The sequence below is a fragment of the Schistocerca americana genome, chromosome 3 (genome assembly GCF_021461395.2).
Source record: "Schistocerca americana isolate TAMUIC-IGC-003095 chromosome 3, iqSchAmer2.1, whole genome shotgun sequence".
In the NCBI taxonomy this organism is placed as follows: domain Eukaryota; kingdom Metazoa; phylum Arthropoda; class Insecta; order Orthoptera; family Acrididae; genus Schistocerca; species Schistocerca americana.
Window position 1 is genome coordinate 607,465,868 of NC_060121.1, and position 23,942 is coordinate 607,489,809.

The following is a 23,942-nucleotide window of genomic DNA, read 5'->3' on the forward strand; positions in this document are numbered from 1 at the left end:
GAGACCGGAAAGATATATCTTTCCATTCTTGAGATATTGGTTGTTATATCCGCGGACAGGTCGCTCGCGGCGCGTCCGAACTTTTCCTGCGCTTCGGGAATCAAGTGGCCATAGAAATCGTCGTATCTCATAAACGGTTCAAGATATCGAAACGGCGATTTTTGGGAATGACAGCACGTAGAAGCGACTATTTTATCGTATGATTAACAATCGATGCGTATTTGTAAACGCGTGAGCAGATGAAAACAAGACTCCCTATATATTACACCATGAGGTTTCGTCCAAATTTTCATAGCCAAACAAAGGGAGAGAAACAGGTAAACGGGTTATCAAAGTGACCAGCGTGAGGTTTAGTTTTGCACGAAAATGTTTAACTGCTTGAAAGTAATCAGGGTAATTAACGAAAACTTAATTAATAACTATAGTAGGAAGGTGTGGGTTTCTGAGAAACCGTGTAAAGGTGAAGTTAAAGCAGCCAGGAAATTTTGTGTTGAAAGTAGGGTTAAGCTTGAGAACCAAATCGATCATATTAAAAATGATTTAGAAATTGAGGTAGAAACCAAGTTTGTAGTAGTGATAGAGGGAAAAACGGTAAAAGCAAATGAAAATTTAGATTCAAAATTGGCTGAAATAGAGAAAAAGGGGGAAGGAGTACAAAATCTAAAGCATAGAGAAAGTGACAGTGGGTCTGATTCTGACAGAATTGTAATGATGATAGCAATGATGAACCCTTAGTGATGAGGATGAGGTATTTGAATTTATAATTTATAATTGATAATAATCGCAACTCTAATATTTAGATATATTGGTTAGATTTCACATGCAATAATGTACGGCCTTAAATAAACTATACGGAAAGTCCACTCAATGTGATTTTTTCCTCTGCAAATTCTTAAAAATTTCGTGCAGCCATGTACTCAACTTCGTGCAGCAAGGTAACTACGACGATTAACGAAAATAAACCCAGACCTTTATCGTTTAAAAATATCAAGCAATAAGATGTGTAAGAATCGAATTTTTTCACCGAATAGTTATCTTAAAATCAGATGATAAGTATTTCATATCTGCCCTCGCGTCCGCCCCACTGCTTTGCTGAGAAGACGCGTGGCTGTCGCTCTCTGACGCGCGTTCTGCAGCCACAAGATTCAAACACGCTTGAATTCAAACGTCGCCAGTTCCAGCGGGAGACAGGCAGCGACACTTCCGTAACTACACCTGCGGTTGTGTTCTGTCGCCTGAAGCTGCCGCGCGCTGTCGGTCGCTTCTGTCACTTACGTAGGACGCGGCCTAAGGGCATGAACTCGGCTGCAATTCATCGCGAAATTGTTTCAGTTTATGGACAGGATGTAATGTCAAGGCAGCTTATGACCAAATGGGTACGGAATTTCAACTGTGGAAATTCACAATGAAGAGAGAGGCGGAAGGCCTCTGTTGTAACAGATGATGTGGTGCAGGAAATAGAAGAATATCTTCTCTCTGATCGCCGTTCGACAACCGGCGACCTACATGCAGTTTGTCCAAACATTTCACGAACTGTTGTTCACGAAATCGTAACTGATCGATTAAATTATCGCAAGTTCTGAGCGCGATGAGTGCCCAAGATGCACACAAAATGAACGGAGTCAGTGCCGCTCGCGAATTCCTTGACCGTTTAGAGACTGAAGGCGAGACTTTTCTCAACTCTGTAGTGACAGGAGATGAAATTTGGGCCTATTACAATGTTCCAGAGAGCAAACGACAATCAATGAAGTGGCGCTAGACTCATTATCCTTCAGCCAAAACACTCACAAGTCAGCAAACAGTGAGGAAAATCATGGTGTCTGTTTTGGGACAGAAGACAGGTTCTGCTCGTTGATTTTTGGAAAGAGGTGAAATAATAAATGCTGCAAGATGTTGTGAGGCCTTGAAGAACTTCGCAAAGCCATACAAAACAAACGGCGCGGGATGATGACGGCGGGAATCTGTCTCCATCATGACAACGCGCGTCCGCACACCGCTGAATGTAATCTGGCTGCTGTCCATAGCCATAGCATGTGATGTTTCTGGCTTTTGTGTCAATTTTATATATGACAACAATCGCTCGGCTTCGGCTAATGTAATTTACCACCATGTGATTTACCTCACAAATACTTTTCTATTATTAATATTTTGTTATGTATATAAAAATAACTTGTAATCGTTTATATACATTTTTAGGACCCACTCCTTCTGAAGAAGCTATTTTAGAAATATCTAAACTTATGTCAAGGGCTCTAAATAAACCTTTGGTTTGCAACTGGTTGGTCGATTTTTTTCAAGCTCTTCAAATATAGAGAGAGGTCTATACAGTTGCTGAGTCGCAACCATATTCAAGATTTTGTTATAAAAAATGAACATTAAAGGTACTTGTTCTCTCTTGAAATAATTGTATAATTGGAGTTTTAGTGCTAAAACCTGCCCATTTTGCAGTTCTTTTGGATGTTTATGTAATTATGCCTTTTGTTTCGAGTATGTCGTGAAAAAATAGTTTAAGCAGTGAAAAATGTAGTAGCATGCAAGAGAAAAAATGCAGTAAAAAATACTGAAAAATTGTGCTGTTTCTCGGCTGCCCCCGAGATAACAGGGTTATCGAAGTCGAAAATTGTATTCTGCACTACGGACCATCTACAAGGGCATCAATAATTCCTCTGACTTTTGTAATAAGTGAAAACTCTTAAAGGTTTTTAGATAAAACAAACATTCTACTTCTTTAATCCTCATGCCTTCATATTTAGGTCTCATCACAGTCATCCTGCGACGAACACATTTCTTTCAACGAGAGACCAATTTGTTGACACTGTCACTGTGGAATGACTGGCCTCGTTGACGGAGCGACAACCTAACCTCTGCTGGCACCGCTTCATCACTATGAAAGTGGAGTCCTAGTAAGTGCTCTTGCAAGTTCTGGAAACATGAAAACCAGATTACCCCAAGTCGGGACTTTATGGAGGATGATCGATGACAGTGAACCCAGGGCGTCAGATGGTTGCAGATGTCGCAGCGCTCGTGTATGGTTTGCCATTGTCATGGTGATAGAGAGGGTGCTCCATACGTGGACGAACTCTCCGAATTCGTGCTTTAAGTTTCTGAGGGAGTACAGCACGCTATTCGTGCTTTCAGTTTTCTGAGGGATTACAGCACGCTGTTTCCCACGCACCGACGTAGTTAACGAAACACACTGACGTGTTACACGCTACGATTCGAAAAGGAGAATAAGGACGGTGAATGATGTACAGTGTTCCCGCTGCATCACACGGGTCCGAAGATTACGCCTTTCAACTCACATATAGGCAGAGATTGTCGTTTTATATACGTCCGTGAAGATTGTGGGATGTTCAGGAAATGAGACAAATTGTGAACGAAATCCAGGCGATTCGGCCAAGAAGTGTACTTTAATTGCCGCCTGTGGTCCAAATAGTTCAGCAGGAAGCCGCTAGGAGAACGCATCGACTATTTTGCATTGTGCCCCTACAGATGGCAGCACAGCGCGCAGCAGATTGAGCCGTGCGCGTGGGCATCGGTGACAGCGTCATTCGTGCCCACACTCTCTGGGCGCTAACAGGACGCGCCTAAGTTCGAAACGAGTTCCGAAGGAGTGCCGGACAGGGATGGCCGAGTAAATAGTGTTTCGTCGTATTCAAACAGCGCGCCGTGCACCTCCGTCGGCCGCATCGCAGTACCGCAATAGTCTCCCAGTGCCACCAAGGTTTGTGATTTTATTTTTTAATCACAAGCTGAATTTTTTATTGATTTAGAAATGTCTAACTTAGTACTTGTGGAACACCACATTTGTATGAACTGAATATTTTTGTCCAAGAAAACGAAATCTGACTAAGTAGAAGTGTGACGAAGAAGCGTCCGTTGATATTGTTATCTGCGCTTGTTATCAGAAGAGTGACATATGTGCGCCGAAGTCGCTGATATGTTTGCGAGAGCACGAAGTTACGATACACAAACCGCTTCGATTTCACTGTGGTTTTTTCTTTTCAATTTTCTGAACTGTTTCGTTTTGCAATAACCCAAGTCATTACGCAAAGTAGTTCCGTGGATTTTACTTAAAGTCATCAGTTTTTGTGACACGTCTAGACCATTCACAATATTGGAGAACATACGTGCTGTCAACAAGATTGGAACTAACTTACCGCTAGATTTACTTCGAACTGTAGTCTCGATCTTGTTCATGAATCTTAATGTTGGCATTAGATAAGTTTAGAAATTATTCTTTTGTATTTTCTTCTACCAGCGACTTTTGTTTTTCGTTTAGTTTAACATACTGCAACGCGTTTCGAGATGCTCTGCTTATCTTCAGGCATTTATACGTACGGAAAATCCTTAAGTTAAAAATAAACTGTCTTAAACTAAAACAACATAGAACTTTTTGTTTCAAATTTTTTGAAAACAGCCACAAGTCGCACTTTGTATTTTTTATTGACCTGTTTCGTTCTTCAAATGAACAAGAACATCATCAGAATATACACTGTAAAAGATACAAATTGAGATAATCCGGAAAGCTTACATTAATATTACGTAAAGTACATACTGTACTTCTACTTACATTTAAAGTTGGCCGACAGCGCTAATGATTGTTCCCTCTGCTGGCAATAGCTGCTCTAGGTATTTTTGTTTATTCTCTTTTAGTACGTCTGTTGGAGTGTTTGGAAGGGGGGTGGGGGTGGGGAAGGGGGCACTGCCCCGTCTACCTCCAAATACCCCAACAGCCACGCCAGCGGCGAACAATAAACAAAAAGTTCTATATTAATTTAGTTTATGACAATTTATTTTAACTGACGATTTTCTGTATCCATGGTCGGCTGAAGATGAACAGAGCATGCTCGAAACGCTTTGCAGTATGTTAAACGTAAAACAAGTAAAAGTGACTGGTAGCAGAAAATACTATTAAGTAATTGTTACACATAGTCACAGTTCCCAAACGAGCCAATATGGCCACAAGTAACTAAGTGTAGGAACATGACTAAATATGACTACATCCAATTAATGGACAGTCATACAAATGCGTCCATCTAATAATTTAACTCTCAACACACGTTGATTTATTATAAAGATACGTGCTTACTCACGAAAACGTCTGAAGGTATTGTCTCAGTTGTTACATTAAAGATACAAATCCACAAATGAAAAAGCTGTTGAAGCATGTAATTCTGTCTACGTACCGGCTGTTTGCATTTGTTGAACCCATTAGCTTATGATACTTTGCACGCAGTTGTCGGAAGATGAGAACCAAATGTCTTAACTAATTGCGTGAGATGATGATTTTTACCTCTAAGTGATAAACGACGCATTAATGATTGAAACGTGAGGACGATGAAATCGTTAGGTATAGACCGGTCTGCTACTCAATTTCTCTATAGGATACCTGGTGCAATGTCGGCTGATGAATAGGTACATAGGTTGTAAGACATTAAGGCAAGCCGGTTGTGGCCGAGCGGTTCTAGGCGCTTCAATCTGGAACTGCGCAACCGCTACGGTCGCAGGTTCGAATCCTGCCTCGGGCATGGATGTGTGTGATGTCCTTAAGTTAGTTAGGTTTAAGTAGTTCTAAGTTCTTGGGGACTGATGACCTCAGATATTAAGTCCCATAGTGCTCAGAGCCATTAGAACCATTAAGGCAAAGACAGAAGATAAGGAAAATCTGTCTGGAGTAGGATTGTCATATTATATTCTTGTTAAAATCTAAGATGTGTACTTCATTAGTCAACACCCATATTGTGGCGAGAAGATTTATTCTGGTAACAACCCATAGGCTGCAGCTAAGCCATTGACGGCGATATCCTTCTCCCCAGTGGTGTTAGTCCAGCGAGTTCGGTAGCTTTGCGGAGTTGGAAAGCAGGACAGAGGTACTTGCAGTCTGAATACTTGAGTTTGGCTGGGGTAATTATCAAGAAAGTTAAAAATATCTTGTAAACTTTGGTCAAATGGCTCTGAGCACTATGGGACTTAACATCTGAGGTCATCAGTCCCCTAGAACTTAGAACTACTTAAACCTAACTAACCTAAGGACATCACACACATCCATGCCCGAGGAAGGATTCGAACCTGCGACCGTAGCGGTCGCGCAGTTCCGGACTGAAGCGCCTAAAACCGCTCGGACACCGCGGCCGACCAAACTTCTATCATTAGAGATCGAGTATTAGCTTGGCGGGAGAAGCAAATTGTCGCCATCTATTTAAGGAAGCATGCTATTGTCTGCAGTGTTGTACGATAGCAACATAAGACGAAAATCAGGATAAGCTGTGAGGTATTTGAAATTCTAAATTCCCGAATACTGTTAGAGTACACCACTAACCACTGTGCCACGTTACTCAAAAGTTGTAGATTCGCAAAAGGAAACTTTTAATCTGATACGAATCGTCTTGACGGTTTAAAACTGTATGCCGATTCCTGCTTCGAAGGATGAATGACGTTCAGCATCCAGCCGACAAGGTCATTTGGGACGGAGGACAAGCTCGGATTAGATGGATGCGGAAGTTGTGTATCGGCCGTGTCCTTCTCAAAAGGATTTTCCGCACTCGTCTAATTATGGATGGCGGGACGGGGGTGCGAACGTCCGTCCTTCCAGATGCGAGTTCAGTATGCTAACCACAGCGCTACCTGGCGCAGTCTGTTATTTTGAACCGAATCTTCGTTCGTGGACAAAAATTTACGGAATGAAATCCCCTGTACATGTCTCATGAACTTACCAGTTTCTCTCTCTCTCTCTCTCTCTCTCTCTCTCTCTCTCTCTCTCTCTCTCCTCTCCTCTCTACTTTTTCCAAACGCTTCGGATGGTCTGTAGCATGTGGTAAAGACCCGGGATTCGAGCCTTGTATATTAATTTGTAAGAAAATATCTCACAGAAGCTTACAAATCTGATAGATGCAAACATATTTTTGCCACATTATTGTTGAAATGAAATGGTCATTAGCATGATTAACGCAGTTAAGAACTGGCACTAACGCTCATCTGCCTGATACCTCTGAAAGTGTCACACTATACGAGAAATCTCAATTTCTCTTCGTCTACCCTTTTTTGTGATGGTACCAGTTCTATTGTGTACTGGTCGCTTAAAACATTGTCGCAATTGCTGCTGTTGCAGTTCGTCATACTCTCACACAGAGCGGCCTGCAGGAGCTTAAATTGTTTAGTTTTCTTTTATGAAGGTAATTTGCGTTTTAATAAAACTTTCTGTGCTTTTCAAATGCCAAGTCGCTCTTTCGTGGGGATTCCGTTTCGAACTCTAGGACCTCCCGGAAATTGCCTTGTGAAACACCTCTGATTTCGGAAGAAAGCATGGGTGTGCCATCTGAGATAGGGCTGTGCTTAATGAGGCACTGTGTTCACACCGACCCAGGGGTGACGGCGGATTTGCTTCCTCGTATACAAACACTCTTAGCAGAAAATACTCTGCCTCCGTAGCTGCGTGGTCAGCGTCGCCATGCGAAGGACCCAGGTTCGAGGGAAGACTCTTACGGGGTGCACTCAGTCTCGTGATACTAGATGAGCGACTTGACCTAATAGTAGCGGCTCCACGGTCTGGAAAGTCTGCAAAATGGTCGGGAGAGCAGTGTGCTGACCATATGACCCTTCATAGCGCATCTGTATGACGACGCAAGGCAGAAGATGACATGGTGGTCGGTAGACATCCCTTGGGCCTTCACGGCCTGGCTAGGAGCTCGTAGTAGAAGACAGGGAACAATTTTCCAAAAACTGTTGTACTGATAAATACTTCATTACAACCGGTTTCAGCACTCAGGCCATCATTGGGTACTGAGAGACATTTACAGCAGATTGCATGTTGATAGGAACCTGTTTGTTCAAATAGCATGATGGATTTCATTCTACTCGATCAGCATCCAGATCTCACATAGGGTTATCACCTACCGTGCATTGACGAAGTGCAATTATGATGTTCCAGAGTTTCCTTAATTGTTCTTCCTATTACGACACTAGTTTCTTAAAGGCTGTCGTAGTGTTTCAACGAGAATACGAAAATTTTGATTGAAACAGAGAGGCAGGCCTGTTGATTAATTCTGTTGTTGTTTATTGCTATACATTTAAGCTGACTGATTTTTGAATCTCGTGATGTGGTCCGTGTAAGGTTATAGGAGTGAAATTTTATCCAAATTATATTACCATCTAAATTTATAATTCTGGTGACGATACGCATTTCCGGGTACCCGCCGTGCCCGCCTGCCCGTATCGTTGACATTAAGAGTAACAGCCAGTTCATTCTTTGAGCGTGATTTCTAAAAAAGATCACATTGCATAATATTCAACAGGGCTGAGCAAGAGCGCACGGCAAGACGCATTGTATTCTCCTGTGCTGCTCGTAATGTAAAGAAAGCCCGCGCACTACTCTAATTTGTGTCCGCGCTCACTAGTTTCTGGGTGACGCAGGAAGTTTCCGAACAAGCAGCGTATCTACATCAACAGCTACCATCATCTGTAGCTAAATTATATTTCAGCACAGAAACAGTGACACCACATACACATATATACTCCTGAGACCACCTTACGGTGTGTTGTGAAGGGTAACTTCGGACATGATTGTCATTTCCCATCTTTCTTCTTTTGTTCGCGAAGGCTGTTCGAGAAGAAAGATAGTCGGCGACCCCCTCAAGAGAACTTTAATTTGTTTTGAAGCCGTTATTACATGCGTCCTACTTTAGTTTAAAGTCTTTGTGAAAACTATTGTAATTTGACATTACGTTCCACCAATAACATCAGTCATTTTCAGCTTCGATCTCGTAAAGCAATCTCTGCCAAGGGCTCTGCTATATTTCCACAAGCGGGTAATATAGCGGGCACCATTCTCCTGTTTGCAGTAGAACTGTTGATATTTTTAAAAATATCGGGAGCCGATGCAGCGATATTTAAAAAGCATCACCATTGGGCACGATATACAGAAAAAATTATCGATGTATCGACGTGCCGTCCAAAAAAAAAATATCGACTGCACATTGTGAATATACTGCCAGTTCTAGAGCTTTGTTCCTAGGTATTCTGTACATCAACGAGCTAGCAGCCTGCTTATCCCATTAGAGCAAGAACTGAAAGGAAAACGATGCACGTTCACACTTAGCGATAACCACTTTTAACAATGGTGACTGCAGGTAAGTGGCACAATAAAAGTTGTCCTGTGCGTCCATCGTTCAGTTTCGTCACATATAGGATTTGTCTCGAACACTTCAAGACGACGTTCCTGTTTTTTCATTTCTCCAAATGCCGGCGACCTAGGGCTTGTAGTGTCAAAACTGTATGGTGAAGCTAAACGTTGCAGTCTCTAATAGCGCCGATTACCTCATCATTTCCCCTAGTACGTCTCTGCTCACCGCAAAGACCAATTTTGTATATTAGATTTTTGTTCATCAGTTTCAGCAACTGTTTTTGAAGAATCCCGATGTGATGAAATATCACACTAGTTGCGTTAAAAACTATTTTTTAACGCAACAGGTGTGCTATTTCTTCACATCCGATATCTTGTTAATCCATTTACACCGCCACCCCTGAGCGCAATCGAACTTCTACTTTGCTTCACACAGTCAAAAAGAAAGACTGATAAAAACTCAAACATTTGTATGACTCCTTTACACTGCTAAAGTAAAACTATGTTCAACTACAATTTCAAAACAACTACTTCAAATATTTATCGAAAATTGCGAAAAAAGTATAATATAAAATAAAAATATCAGCACTCGATATGTCAATATGTCGATGGAAAAGTATTTCCGATACATATCGATATCTCATGGGAATCTGTCGATATATAACGATATTTTATTGACACCCTTAGTTTGCAGCACTATATACGACCACAAGCCATATAGATCTTCCCTTTGGTTACAGTGTCGTCTGAATAAAGGAGACGATAAACAAGTAGATAGTACTATACTTGTGTATCAGGTCACTGATAACGGCAATGTGAATGCGATCTCCTTCTTGAGAGACAATCACATTTTTTTTCTAAAAAGAGACAGGCAAGCTGGCAGTCAGACTTTACGTCGCTTTGACGTTTCTCTCATGAGTAAACCTTTCACGACGTTACTTGATCGTTCACGATTCTCAAATCATCTGTTTTGCGGGCCTGAGTGTATACTACTGACTACTGATGGTTGTTCCGCTAATCGTGTTAGGAGTTCCTGCAGGGAGCTTCGTCTGTTGCTATTAATATTTTTGTTTGAGTGGCCAACTTCTACAACAGTTGTTATAAACAATTGTTATTGGTTTCTCTCTCCCGAGCTTAATGCAGTTACAGAGAATTTTACACAAGATGTGTTTAGTTTTTATTCGCAAAAAATCTTCTGTGGTCATTGGCATAGGTATCCATATTTTCAGAGTCTCTTTAAGAGACTGCTTACACTACACTTGTTCGCCCTTTTCTGGAATATTACTGTGCGGAATGTCGCCTCACTTATGTGACTGGATTTGTTATTTCCTGTCAGAGAGGTCACAATTCTTAGTAATAGATGGGAAGTCATCGAGTAAAACAGAAATGATATCTGGCCTCCTCAACGTAGTGTTATAGGCTCTTTGCTGTTCCTTATCTGTATAAATGGTTTGGGAGACAATCTGAGCAGCCGTCTTAGGCTGTTTGCAGATGACGCTGTCGTTTATCGACTAATAAAGTCATCAGAAGATCAAAACAAATTGCGAAACGATTTAAAAAAGATATCTGAATGGTGCGAAAATAGGCACTTGACCCTAAATAACAAAAAGTGAGAGATCATTCACATGGATCATTCACATCAGTGCTAAAAGGAATTCTTTAAACTTCGGTTACACGATAAATCAGTCTAATCTAAAAGCCGTAAATTCAACTAAATACCTAGGAACTACAATTACGAACAACTTACATGGGAAGGAACACATTGAAAATGTTGTGGGAAAGGCTAGCCAAAGACTGCGTTTTGTTGGCAGGGCGCTTAGAGAATGTAACAGATCTGCTAAGGAGACTGCCTGCATTACGCTTGTCCGTCCTCTTTTAGGTTACTGCTGCGCAATGTGGGACGTTTACCAGATAGGACTGACGGAGTACATCGAAAAAGTTCAAAGAAGGGCATCACGTTTTGTATTATCGCGAAGTATGGGAGAGAGTATCACTAAGTGATACAGGATTTCGGCTGGACATCATTAAAAGAAAGGCGTTTCTCACGAAATTCCAATCACCTACTCTCTCTTCCGAATGCGCAAATATTTTGTTGACACCTACATAAGGAGAAACGATCACCACGGTAAGATAACGGAAGTCAGAGCTCGCGTGGAAAGAGATACGTGTTCTTTCTTTCCGCGCGCCATACCAGATTGGAATAGTAGAGAATTGCCAGGCACTTAAATGTGATTTTCAGAGCAAACATGTAGATATAGATGATGTGGGATCGCATCAGATGGTATACTGAAATTGTTCAAAGAAGGGCAGCTCGTTTTGTATTATTGCTAAACAGGGGAGAGACTGCCACGGACATGATACGTGAGTTGGGTGGCAATCATTAAAACAAAGGCCTTTTCGTTGCAATAGGATGTTCTCGTGAAATTTGCATCACTAACTTTCTCCTCGGATTGCGAAAATATTCTGTTGGCGCCCACTTACACATGGAGAATTGATTACCATGAAATAAGGGAAATCAGAGGTCAGACAGAAAGATTTAAGTGTTCGGTATTCCCGCGCGCCGTTCAAGAGTGGGGCGGTTGAGAAATAGCTTGAAGATAGTTCGATGAAACCTCTGCCAGGCACTTAATTGTGAACTGTAGAGTAATCGCTTAGATGTATGAAGATGCCAGGCAGAAAGCATATAAGTGGCGATAATACTGCGAGAACGGTTTAAGAAGGCACTGATAAAGCAGGGTAGTGGGCGGAAAGAATGTATGCACGGATACAGACTACTGACGGATGAACTATATCACTATGGCCATTGCCCACCGCGAGATCTGGCGGCGACTGGTGGCGTGTAGGGACGCGATGTGTTAAGTACACTCATGTTCAGAAAAAAAAAAAACATCCTGAACGACTAGAGATAGGACGTTCATATTCACAGGACATGTACATTAGTATGTTCTGCAGAATCGATTAGTATTTGAACCACGTCGGCCCGCACATTTAAGGTCAACGTTGACTACGCGGCACAACGCCACCTACCGGTAAAATGTGCCTGCGGCTCTCGTTGTCGGTGTAAACCGAAGGTAATGGATAAGTGTGACTTTAGCAGGCGTGCAGGATGCCTCGCAAACGTTTGCGCGACCCGTAGCGTCCAACCAGTTAGTTTGAAAGAGGGTGAGAATGTGATAAATCCATCCGGGAAGTTGCCGCTGTTGTGGGACGAAGTGTTCTGGCAGTGCAACGGGTGTGTTCAGAATGGTTCACGGAAGGCAGTACATCTACATCTACATTTATACTCCGCAAGCCACCCAACGGTGTGTGGCGGAGGGCACTTCACGTGCCACTGTCATTACCTCCCTTTCCTGTTCCAGTCGCGTATGGTTCGCGGGAAGAACGACTGTCTGAAAGCCTCCGTGCACACTCTAATCTCTCTAATTTTACATTCGTAATCTCCTCGGGAGGTATAAGTAGGGGGAAGCAATATATTCGATACCTCATCCGGAAACGCACCCTCTCGAAACCTGGCGAGCAAGCTACACCGTGATGCAGAGCGCCTCTCTTGCAGAATCTGCCACTTGAGTTTGTTAAACATCTCCGTAATGCTATCACGGTTACCAAATAACCCTGTGACGAAACGCGCCGCTCTTCTTTGGATCTTCTCTATCTCCTCCGTCAACCCTCCCCCTGCGGGTCTGGGGTAAGAATAGGCCCGAGGTATTCCTGCCTGTCGCAAGAGGCGACTAAAAGGAGTTTCAACTGTTTCGGCCTTCCATATGATGGTCCCCCTTGGGGTTTGACCTCCATTTTTCAAAATTCTACAGAAGTACAAGCCTTTTGGGGAAGGACGCCTTACGTGGTGTACCACTGGTCCTCAGTGCACTAAGTCCTTGGCACTCAGCATTGTACCGGCGTTGTAACCATACCCACTATTCCTCAAATTGGGCCTAAATGCCTGATGGGTTGTACAAGTTATGCCCATAGTGCGTCCCCATCTGCACCTACCATCATGATGGACTTTCCATGGCACCAGAAATCCAGCACGGTAGCCAGCCCATTGTGGTGGGGTCGTCATGTACCCTCTAGGTTGTAGCCCCCTGACAGCACAGGGATCGTACTGCCGATACCTGAGCTGCACCCTCCCCACGTCGGCCAAGGAGTAGATGCCCGTCTCCTTGGGTCATCAGGACTCCCGGCAACGGTCATCCTGCCAGGTGGCCCCTACTGAGGCTGGGTGGCGCCCGTGGGGAGAGCCCCTGGTCGGAGTGGGTGGTATCGGGGCGGACGTTTCGCAGATGAAACGTCAACACGTATCAGGTCGCTCTGTGGCCGAGTCTTTCAAACAGAAAGGTACTGTCTCTAGTTCTGGTTCTCCTGCCCTTTCCCCCTTGGCCACTCCCTGGGAGGAAGGACAGGCCCGCCGGCTTGGGGCGAAGTACTTCCCCCGCTATTTGCTCTGTTCTCGAACCAATGGGGGCACGTTCGCCACCTCCAAGCCCATGTTCTTTGTTCATCACATTGAGGACATCGTCGGGGAAATCGAGGCTCTCAGTAAGATGCGTTCGGGGTCCGTTCTTATAAAGACCACCTCCGCCACACAGTCGGCGGCGCTCCAGGCGTGCGACCGCCTAGGGGATATCCCAGTGTCCATTGTCCCGCATCTGGCACTAAATAGGACGCAGGGCGTTATTTTTCATCGGGACCTCCTGCTGCAATCTGATGAGGAGCTCAGGGCCAACCTGGAGCGCCGAGGCGTGCATTTCGTCCGGCGAGCCCAGCGCGGCCCCAAAGACTGTTGCATCGACACCGGGGCCTTTCTCCTCGCCTTCGAGGGGGACGTTCTCCCGGAGAAGGTAAAGGTGATGTGCTACCGGTGCGACGTGCGATCTTACGTCCCACCTCCTATGCGCTGTTTTCGGTGTTTGCCATTGGGCACATGTCGTCACGGTGTGAGGCTGAGCCCCATTGTGGCGATTGTGGACGTCCTCTTCATCAGGAACAAACATGCACCCCACCACCTCGATGCGTTAATTGTCCTGGCATCCACTCGCCTAGATCCTCAGACTGCCCCGCATATCAGAAGGAGAAGAAGATACAAGAACTCAAAACTTTGGATCATCTCTCTTATTCTGAGGCCAGGAAGAAGTATGACCACCTTCATCCCGTGCCGTTGACCACTTCGTTTGCCTCAGTTGTGTCCCCTCCTTCTGCGGTATCCTCACCCCTATCCTGTCCCCCCTCCACCTCCTCCCCCCATCCGGGGTCTCTGCCTCCGCCTCCCAAATCCCTCCCTTCCAAATCCTCTTCTCAGGCGTCCATCGGGGAAACGTTCCGGACCCCAGCTTCCGAGGTCCGGCGTTCCAAAACGGACCACATGTGTGAGGACCTTCTTCGGGTCCAGCCCACCACCCCTGTGCCTCCTCGGACTTCCAAGAAGGCCCCCAAGAAGAAGTCTCTATCATCCTCTCCACCCCAGCGTGTTTCGTCTGACGATACATCTGTGAGTCGCTGCTCCTGGCCGTCCTCAGTTTCGCCGGGATGCTCTGCTGCCAGGCGCTCAGCTGGCCTCTCGTCGGCAAATGATGATGCCCCTCCTACACCACCAGGGACAGGGGCCGCAGCTGGCGACGACTCGATGGAACAGGATCCGCCTCCCGCCGGTTGTAGCGTTGTTCCCTCGAAACCTGGCCCTCCGCGGCTGTTGAGGTGACCAGCTCTTCCCCCGTCTCGTTCCCCCTCTTTTTTGACTAGCGATGGCCTTGTTACATTGGAACATAAGAGGTATTCAATCTAATCGGGAGGAATTACAACTGCTCCTCCGCCTGCACTGTCCGCTCGTCCTTGGTCTCCAGGAAACCAAGTTGTGCCCGACTGACCGTATTGCCTTTACCCATTATACCTCAAAGCGGTATGACCTCACCCCTGTGGACGGTATCCCAGCTCATGGTGGGGTTATGTTGCTCGTTCGGGACGATGTCTATTACCATCCCATCCCATTGACCACCCCACTCCAAGCAATAGCTGTCCGTATTACTCTTTCTGCTTTTACTTTTTCAGTTTGTACCATCTGCACTCCATCGTCATCCGCTGTTAGTCGGGCTGACATGATGCACCTGATTGTTCAGCTTCCCCCGCCGTTTTTATTGTTTGGCGACTTCAATGCCCATCATCCCCTTTGGGGCTCTCCTGCATCCTGTCAAAGAGGCTCACTCTTGGCGGATGTCTTCAACCATCTCAATCTTGTCTGCCTCAATACTGGCGCCCCGACTTTCCTCTCGGACTCTACTCATACCTACTCCCACTTGGACCTCTCGCTCTGTTCTACCACTCTTGCCCATCGGTTCGAGTGGTATGTCCTTTCTGACACCTATTCGAGCGACCACTTCCCCTGTGTCGTTCGTCTCCTGCACCACACCCCATCCCCACGTCCTTCGAGCTGGAACATACCGAAAGCTGACTGGGTACTTTACTCCTCCCTGACGACCTTTCTGGACCACAATCTTCTCAGTTGTGACAGTCAGGTCGAATACCTCATGGCTGTTATCATCAATGCTGCCGAACGTTCCATTCCTCGTACTACCTCTTCTTCACGTCGTGTTTCCGTCCCCTGGTGGAATGAGGCTTGTAGAGACGCTATCCGTGCTCAACGACGTGCTTTACACAACTTTCGCCGCCATCCTACGTTGGCGAATTGTATTGGATACAAACGGCTCCGAGCGCAATGCCGTAGAGTCATCAAAGACAGCAAAAAAGCTTGTTGGGCCTCTTTCACCAGCTCCTTTAACAGTTTTACTCCCTCTTCTGTCGTATGGGGTGGCCTGTGCCGGCTGTCGGGCATTAAGGCCCACTCCTCGGTACCTGGCCTGACCTCAGGTAATGAGGTCCTCGTTGATCCTGTGGCTGTCTCCAACGCCTTCGGCTGGTTTTTCGAGGAGGTTTCAAGCTCCGCCCATTACCACCCTGCCTTCCTTCCCAGGAAAGAGGCAGAAGAGGCTCGGCGACCTTCCTTCCACTCGCTGAATCTGGAAACTTATAATGCCCCCTTTACTATGCGGGAACTCGAACGTGCGCTTGCACTGTCCCGATCCTCTGCTCCGGGGCCAGATGCCATTCACGTTCAGATGCTGGCACACCTTTCTCCGGCGGGCAAAAGCTTCCTTCTTCGTACCTACAATCGCGTCTGGACCGAAGGTCAGGTCCCCATGCGTTGGCGTGACACCGTCGTTGTTCCTATACCCAAACCCGGAAAGGATAGACACCTTCCTTCTAGTTACTGCCCCATTTCTCTTACAAGTTGTGTCTGTAAGGTGATGGAGCGCATGGTTCATGCTCGGTTAGTTTGGATTCTTGAATCTCGATGGCTACTTACCAATGTCCAATGCGGCTTTCGTCGCCGCCGCTCCGCTGTTGACCACCTTGTGACCTTGTTGACATTCATCATTAACAACTTTTTGCGAAGGCGCCAAACGGTAGCCGTGTTCTTCGATTTGGAGACGGCTTATGATACCTGTTGGAGAGGAGGTATCCTCTGCACTATGCACAAGTGGGGCCTACGTGGTCACCTGCCCCTTTTTATTGATTCCTTTTTAACGGATCGAAAGTTTAGGGTACGTGTGGGTTCCATATTGTCCGACGTCTTCCTCCAGGAGAACGGAGTGCCTCAGGGCTCCGTCTGGAGCGTAGCCCTTTTTGCCATTGTGATCAATCCAATTATGGATTGCATTCCACCTAATGTCTCAGGCTCTTTCTTTGTCGATGACTTCATGATCTACTGCAGTGCCCAGAGAGCATGCCTCCTGGAGCGCTGCCTTCAGCGTTGTCTAGACAGCCTATACTCATGGAGCGTGGCAAGTGGCTTCCAGTTCTCTGAAGAGAAGACGGTTTGTATCAACTTTTGGCGATATAAAGCGTTCCTTCCGCCATCCTTACATCTCGGTCCCATTGTTCTCCCATTTGTGGAAACAACTAAGTTTCTAGGGCTCATGTTGCCCAGGAAACTGTGTTGGTCTCCGCATGTCTATTATTTGGTGGCCCGTTGTACACATTCCCTTAATGTCCTCAGAGTTCTTTGTGGTTCATCTTGGGGAGTGGATCGCACTGTCCTGCTTCGCTTGTATCGGTCCATAGTCCAATCGAAGCTGGATTATGGGAGCTTCGTCTACTCGTCTGCTCGGCCATCCCTCTTACGCTGTCTCAACTCCATCCACCATCGGGGTTACGTCTTGCGACCGGAGCCTTCTACACTAGTCCTGTCGAGAGTCTTTATGCTGAAGCTGCCGAATTACCATTGACCTACCGGCGCGACGTACTGGTGTGTCGGTATGCCTGCCGGCTGTTGTCTATGCCTGACCACCCCTCTTACCAGTCCTTCTTCGCCGATTCTCTCGACCGTCAGTACGGGTTGTATGTGTCTGCCCTGTTGCCCCCCGGAGTCCGCTTCCGTCGCCTGCTTCGACAATTGGATTTTGCCCTCTCTACCACCTTCAGAGAGGGTGAGAGCCTGACACCACCTTGGCTCCAGGCTCTGGTTCATATTTATCTCGACCTCAGCTCACTCCCGAAGGAGGGTACTCCGGCTGCAGTGTATTGCTCACGGTTTGTCGAACTTCGTGCTCGACTTGCCAGTCACACCTTTATTTACACCGATGGCTCCAAAACTGACGATGGTGTTGGCTGTGCCTTTGTCGTCGGGGCCGCCACCTTTAAATACCGGCTCCTCGACCAATGTTCCAGCTGTACGGCCGAGCTTTTTGCTCTCCATCAGGCCGTTCAGTATGCCCGCCGCCACTGCCATTCATCGTATGTACTCTGCTCTGACTAACTCAGTGCTCTTCAGAGCCTTGGAGCTCCCTATCCAGTCCATCCCTTAGTTCAACAGATACAGCAGTCCCTCCATTCTTTCGCTGATAATGGTTCTCCTGTCAGCTTTCTGTGGGTTCCCGGATATGTAGGAGTGCATGGGAATGAGGCTGCGGATGCTGCAGCCAAGGCTGCAGTCCTCCTGCCTCGGCCAGCCTCCCATTGTGTCCCGTCATCTGACGTTCGTGGGGATGTTTGTAAGAGGCTTGTGTCGTTGTGGTGGGATGCTTGGTCATCCCTCCAAGGAAACTAGCTCCGGGCAGTAAAACCGCTCCCAACTGCTTGGACAACCTCCTCCCGACCATCTCGGCGAAAGGAGGTCCTTCTGACAAGGTTGCGGATTGGGCATTGCCGATTTAGCCACTGCTACCTGCTCTCCGGTCACACAGCCCCGCAGTGCCCTTGTGGTCAGGCATTAACAGTGCACCATGTTTTATTGTCATGTCCCCGCTTTAGTCAATCTCATGTTGTCCTGTCCCTGCTATCTACTTTACCGGATATTTTAGCTGATGACGCTCGAGCAGCTGCTCGTGTTCTGCGTTTTATAACTTTGACTGGCTTGTCCAAAGACATCTAACCTTTTTACTTATTTTATCTACATCTTTGTTAGGTCTTTCTGGTGTCCCCCCCCCCCCCCTCCCCTTGAGTTTTACTAGATTCCATGTGCTCTAACAACAGTGATTGGGCGCTAATGACCTCAGTAGTTGAGCGCCCTTAAACCCCACCAAAAAAAAAAAAAAAATAAATAAATAAATAAATCGTCCGTTAACCCGATCTGGTGCGGATCCCACACTGATGAGCAATACTCAAGTATAGGTCGAACGAGTGTTTTGTAAGCCACCTCCTTTGTTGATGGACTACATTTTCTAAGGACTCTCCCAATGAATCTCAACCTGCTACCCGCCTTACCAACAATTAATTTTATATGATCGTTCCACTTCAAATCGTTCCGCACGCATACTCCCGGATATTTTACAGAAGTAACTGCTACCAGTGTTTGTTCCGCTATCATATAATCATACAATAAAGGATCCTTCTTTCTATGTATTCACAATACATTACATTTGTCTATGTTAAGGGTCAGTTGCCACTCCCTGCACCAAGTGCCTATCCACTGTAGATCTTCCTGCATTTCGCTACAATTTTCTAATGCTGCAACGTCTCTGTATACTACAGCATCATCCGCGAAAAGCCGCATGGGACTTCCGACACTATCTGCTAGGTCATTTATATATATTGTGAAAAGCAATGGTCCCATAACACTCCCCTGTGGCACGCCAGAGGTTACTTTAACGTCTGTAGACGTCTCTCCATTGATAACAACATGCTGTGTTCTGCTTGCTAAAAACTCTTCAATCCAGCCACACAGCTGGTCTGATATTCCATAGGCTCTTACTTTATCAGGCGACAGTGCGGAACTGCATCGAACGCCTTCCGGAAGTCAAGAAAAATAGCATCTACCTGGGAGCCTGTATCTAATATTTTCTGGGTCTCATGAACAAATAAAGCGAGTTGGGTCTCACACGATCGCTGTTTCCGGAATCCATGTTGATTCCTACATAGTAGATTCTGGGTTTCCAAAAACGACATGATACTCGAGCAAAAAACATGTTCTAAAATTCTACAACAGATCGCCGTCAGAGATATAGGTCTATAGTTTTGCGCATCTGCTCGACGACCCTTCTTAAAGACTGGGACTACCTGTGCTCTTCTCCAATCATTTGGAACCTTCCGTTCCTCTTGAGACTTGCGGTACACGGCTGTTAGAAGGGGGGGCAAGTTCTTTCGCGTACTCTGTGTAGAATCGAATTGCTATCCCGTCAGGTCCAGTGGACTTTCCTCTGTTGAGCGATTCCAGTTGCTTTTCTATTCCTTGGACACTTATTTCGATGTCAGCCATTTTTTCGTTTGTGCGAGGATTTAGAGAAGGAACTGTAGTGCGGTCTTCCTCTTTGAAACAGCTTTGGAAAAAGGTGTTTAGTATTTCAGCTTTACGCGTGTCATCCTCTGTTTCAATGCCATCATCATCCCGGAGTGTCTGGATATGCTGTTTCGAGCCACTTACTGATTTAACGTAAGACCAGAACTTCCTAGGATTTTCTGTCAAGTCGGTACATAGAATTTCACTTTCGAATTCAATGAACGCTTCACGCATAGCCCTCCTTACGCTAACTTTGACATCGTTTAGCTTCTGTTTGTCTGAGAGGTTTTGTCTGCGTTTAAACTTGCAGTGATGCTCTCTTTGCTTTCGCAGTAGTTTCCTAACTTTGTTGTTGTACCACGGTGGGTTTTTCCCGTCCCTCACAGTTTTACTCGGCACGTACCTGTCTAAAATGCATTTTACGATTGCCTTGAACTTTTTCCATAAACACTCAACATTGTCAGTGTCGGAACAGAAATTTTCGTTTTGATCTGTTAGGTAGTCTGAAATCTGCCTTCTATTACTCTTGCTAAACAGATAAACCTTCCTCCCTTTTTTTATATTCCTACTAACTTCCATATTCAGGGATGCTGCAACGGCCTTATGATCACTGATTCCCTGTTCTGTACATACACAGTCGAAAAGTTCGGGTCTGTTTGTTATCAGTAGGTCCAAGATGTTATCTCCACGAGTCGGTTCTCTGTTTAATTGCTCGAGGTAATTTTCGGATAGTGCACTCAGTATAATGTCACTCGATGCTCTGTCCCTACCACCCGTCCTAAACATCTGAGTGTCCCAGTCTATATCTGGTAAATTGAAATCTCCACCTAAGACTATAACATGCTGAGAAAATTTATGTGAAATGTATTCCAAATTTTCTCTCAGTTGTTCTGCCACTAATGCTGTTGAGTCGGGAGGTCGGTAAAAGGAGCCAATTATTAACCTAGCTCGGTTGTTGAGAGTAACCTCCACCCATAATAATTCACAGGAACTATCCACTTCTACTTCACTACAGGATAAACTACTACTAACAGCGACGAACACTCCACCACCGGTTGCAAGCAATCTATCATTTCTAAACACCGTCTGTACCTTTGTAAAAATTTCGGCAGAATTTATCTCTGGCTTCAACCAGCTTTCTGTACCTATAACGATTTCGGCTTCGGTGCTTTCTATCAGCGCTTGAAGTTCCGGTACTTTACCAACGCAGCTTCGACAGTTTACAATTACAATACCGATTGCTGCTTGGTCCCCGCATGTCCTGACTTTGCCCCGCACCCGTTGAGGCTGTTGCCCTTTCTGTACTTGCCCACGGCCATCTAACCAAAAAAACCGCCCAGCCCACGCCACACAACCCCTGCTACCCGTGTAGCCGCTTGTTGCGTTTAGTGGACTCCTGACCTATCCAGCGGAACCCGAAACCCCACCACCCTATGGCGCAAGTCGAGGAATCTGCAGCCCACACGGTCGCAGAACCGTCTCAGCCTCTGATTCAGACCCTCCACTCGGCTCTGTACCAAAGGTCCGCAGTCAGTCCTGTCGACGATGCTGCAGATGGTGAGCTCTGCTTTCATCCCGCTAGCGAGACTGGCAGTCTTCACCAAATCAGATAGCCGCCGGAAGCCAGAGGGGATATCCTCGGATCCATAGCGACACACATCATTGGTGCCGACATGAGCGACCACCTGCAGATGGGTGCACCCTGTGCCCTTCATGGCATCCGGAAGGACCCTTTCCACATCTGGAATGACTCCCCCCGGTATACACACCTAGTGCACATTGGTTTTCTTCCCCTCTCTTGCTGCCATATCCCTAAGGGGCCCCATTACGCGCCTGACATTGGAGCTCCCAACTACCAGTAAGCCCACCCTCTGCGACCGCCCGGATCTTGCAGACTGAGGGGCAACGTCTGGAACAGGACAAGCAGCCATGTCAGGCTGAAGATCAGTATCAGCCTGAGACAGAGCCTGAAACCGGTTCGTCAGACAAACTGGAGAGGCCTTCCGTTCAGCCCTCCGGAATGTCTTTCGCCCCTGCCACACCTTGAGACGACCTCCCACTCTACCACAGGTGAGGGATCAGGCTCAATGCGGGCAGTATCCCGGGCAACCACAGTCGTAGTCCGATCGGGGGATGCGTGGGACGAGCTGGCCGTCCCCGACGGACCTCCATCCGGAACCCCACAGTGATGCCCATTGGCAACAGCCTCAAGCTGTGTGACTGAAGCCAACACCGCCTGAAGCTGGGAGCGAAGGGATGCCAACTCAGCCTGCATCCGAACACAGCAGTTGCAGTCCCTATCCATGCTAAAAACTGTTGTGCAAAGAACGTCTGAACTAATTTACAGAGATCGCAAACAAATCGACACAAAATTTAAACGGTTATTAAAATACAAGATTGCCTAGCAAATGCAGTAATGCTGCTACTTGCGCACTGCTGACACACTGCTCGGCGGCGGAAGGAGACTACGCGATTTTACACTATTCAGGTACTAAAACGCGATGCTACAACTCTCAAATACTATAATACGCCCGAAATTTATGAATTAAACAATGCAAGTACCAAAAACACACCAAGAATTTAAAAATTAAACTATGTAACAAATGAGTGAGCTAGGAGTATACGACTTGCTGCTGCAGCTGCTTATCCAACGACGGCAGGGAGCACACGATGAGATAGGTTAGGTCGCGTCACACAGACCACCCTCCTCCTCCTCCTCCTCCTCCTCCTCCTCACAGGAAGATAGACACCTCATCCGAATGGCATAGCTGGACGGATCTAGCCGGCCGGAATGGCCGAGCGTTTCTAGACGCTTCAGTCTGGAACCGCGCGACCGCTACAGTCGCAGGCTCGAATCCTGCCTCGGGCATGTCCTTAGGTTAGTTAGGTTTAAGTAGTTCTAAGGTCTAGGGGACTGATGACCTCAGATGTTAAGTCCCATAGTGCTCAGAGCCATTTGAACCATTTTTTGGACGGATCTATGTCGTCCTCCGCTCTGACGAAACAGTGAAAAAGTGTTAACACATCGTACACTATCAGGGACGAGGCGTCCCTAGTCCACTTCTCTGTCTGACAAAATGTGCAGGAACATGCAAGACGGCAGTAGTGTATGGAACGACGTCACTGAGGACAGGAATGGCATAAATAGTGTTTTCGGACGAATCAAAGTTCTGTTTGCTTGAAAGTGATGGAACGACGTCACTGGGGACAGGAATGGCATAAATAGTGTTTTCGGACGAATCAAAGTTCTGTTTGCTTGAAAATGATGGCCGCATTTTGGTTCGCCGCAGACAGGTGAGCGGCATCACAGTGACTGTATTCGCACAAGACATACAGCGCCAACTCAAGCCTTATGTTGTGGGAGGCTATTGGGTACAACCATAAATAACAGCTGATGAATGTCCAGGGCACTGTGACCAGTGTGACCTACGTGAATGAAATTCTGTGACCCATAGCCATACCCTTCCTGCACAAAACGATAGACGCCATTTTTAAGCAAGACAGTGAACGACTAAATGTTGATGCACGGCTGCACGTGGCTTCTAGGTGTCACAGGATGTCACTGTTGTCCTGGCCCACCAGATCACCAAACTTGTCGCCAATCGAAAATGTGTGAGATATGGTGAAACGACAGGTGCAGCGACGTGAACCAATGCCAACCGCCACAGATGAACTTTGCACCAGGCAAATGCAGCATGGATGGCTATACCACAGGACGCCATTCGCGTCTTACACGCGTCAATGCCCTCACGCATGGAAAAAGTTACCAGGGCCCATGGCGGACTCTATGCCTACTAGGCAACAGGACTCCTGCTGAACCGAGGTGACTGAAATGCTAATCAATTATGCCGAACATATTAATGTGCATGACCTGTGAATATGAACGTCCTATCTCTAGTCGTTCAAGGTGTTCTGTGTTTTTCTTCGTGAGAAGAGTGTATACAGCTGGAGAAGAGCCGAGTGAGAAATCATTGTCAACATCATGGACCGCTATAAACTGCCAGTAATCCTACTGGTAATGTTTGGCAAGTAATGTTGATCATTTTGGGTTCCACA

At 46.2% G+C, this 23,942-nt stretch overlaps 1 protein-coding gene across 1 annotated transcript in view; it reads left to right on the plus strand.

The window, feature by feature from the left end:
* Window positions 1-3,535: 3,535 nt before the first annotated feature.
* The window catches only part of LOC124605458 (tetraspanin-9), a 534,333-nt gene continuing 513,926 nt past the window's right edge, over window positions 3,536-23,942 (plus strand). Inside the window, exon 1 of the mRNA XM_047137144.1 lies at window positions 3,536-3,724. The gene's annotated coding sequence lies outside the window, so the exon portion shown is untranslated. The remainder of the gene's footprint in view (window positions 3,725-23,942) is intronic.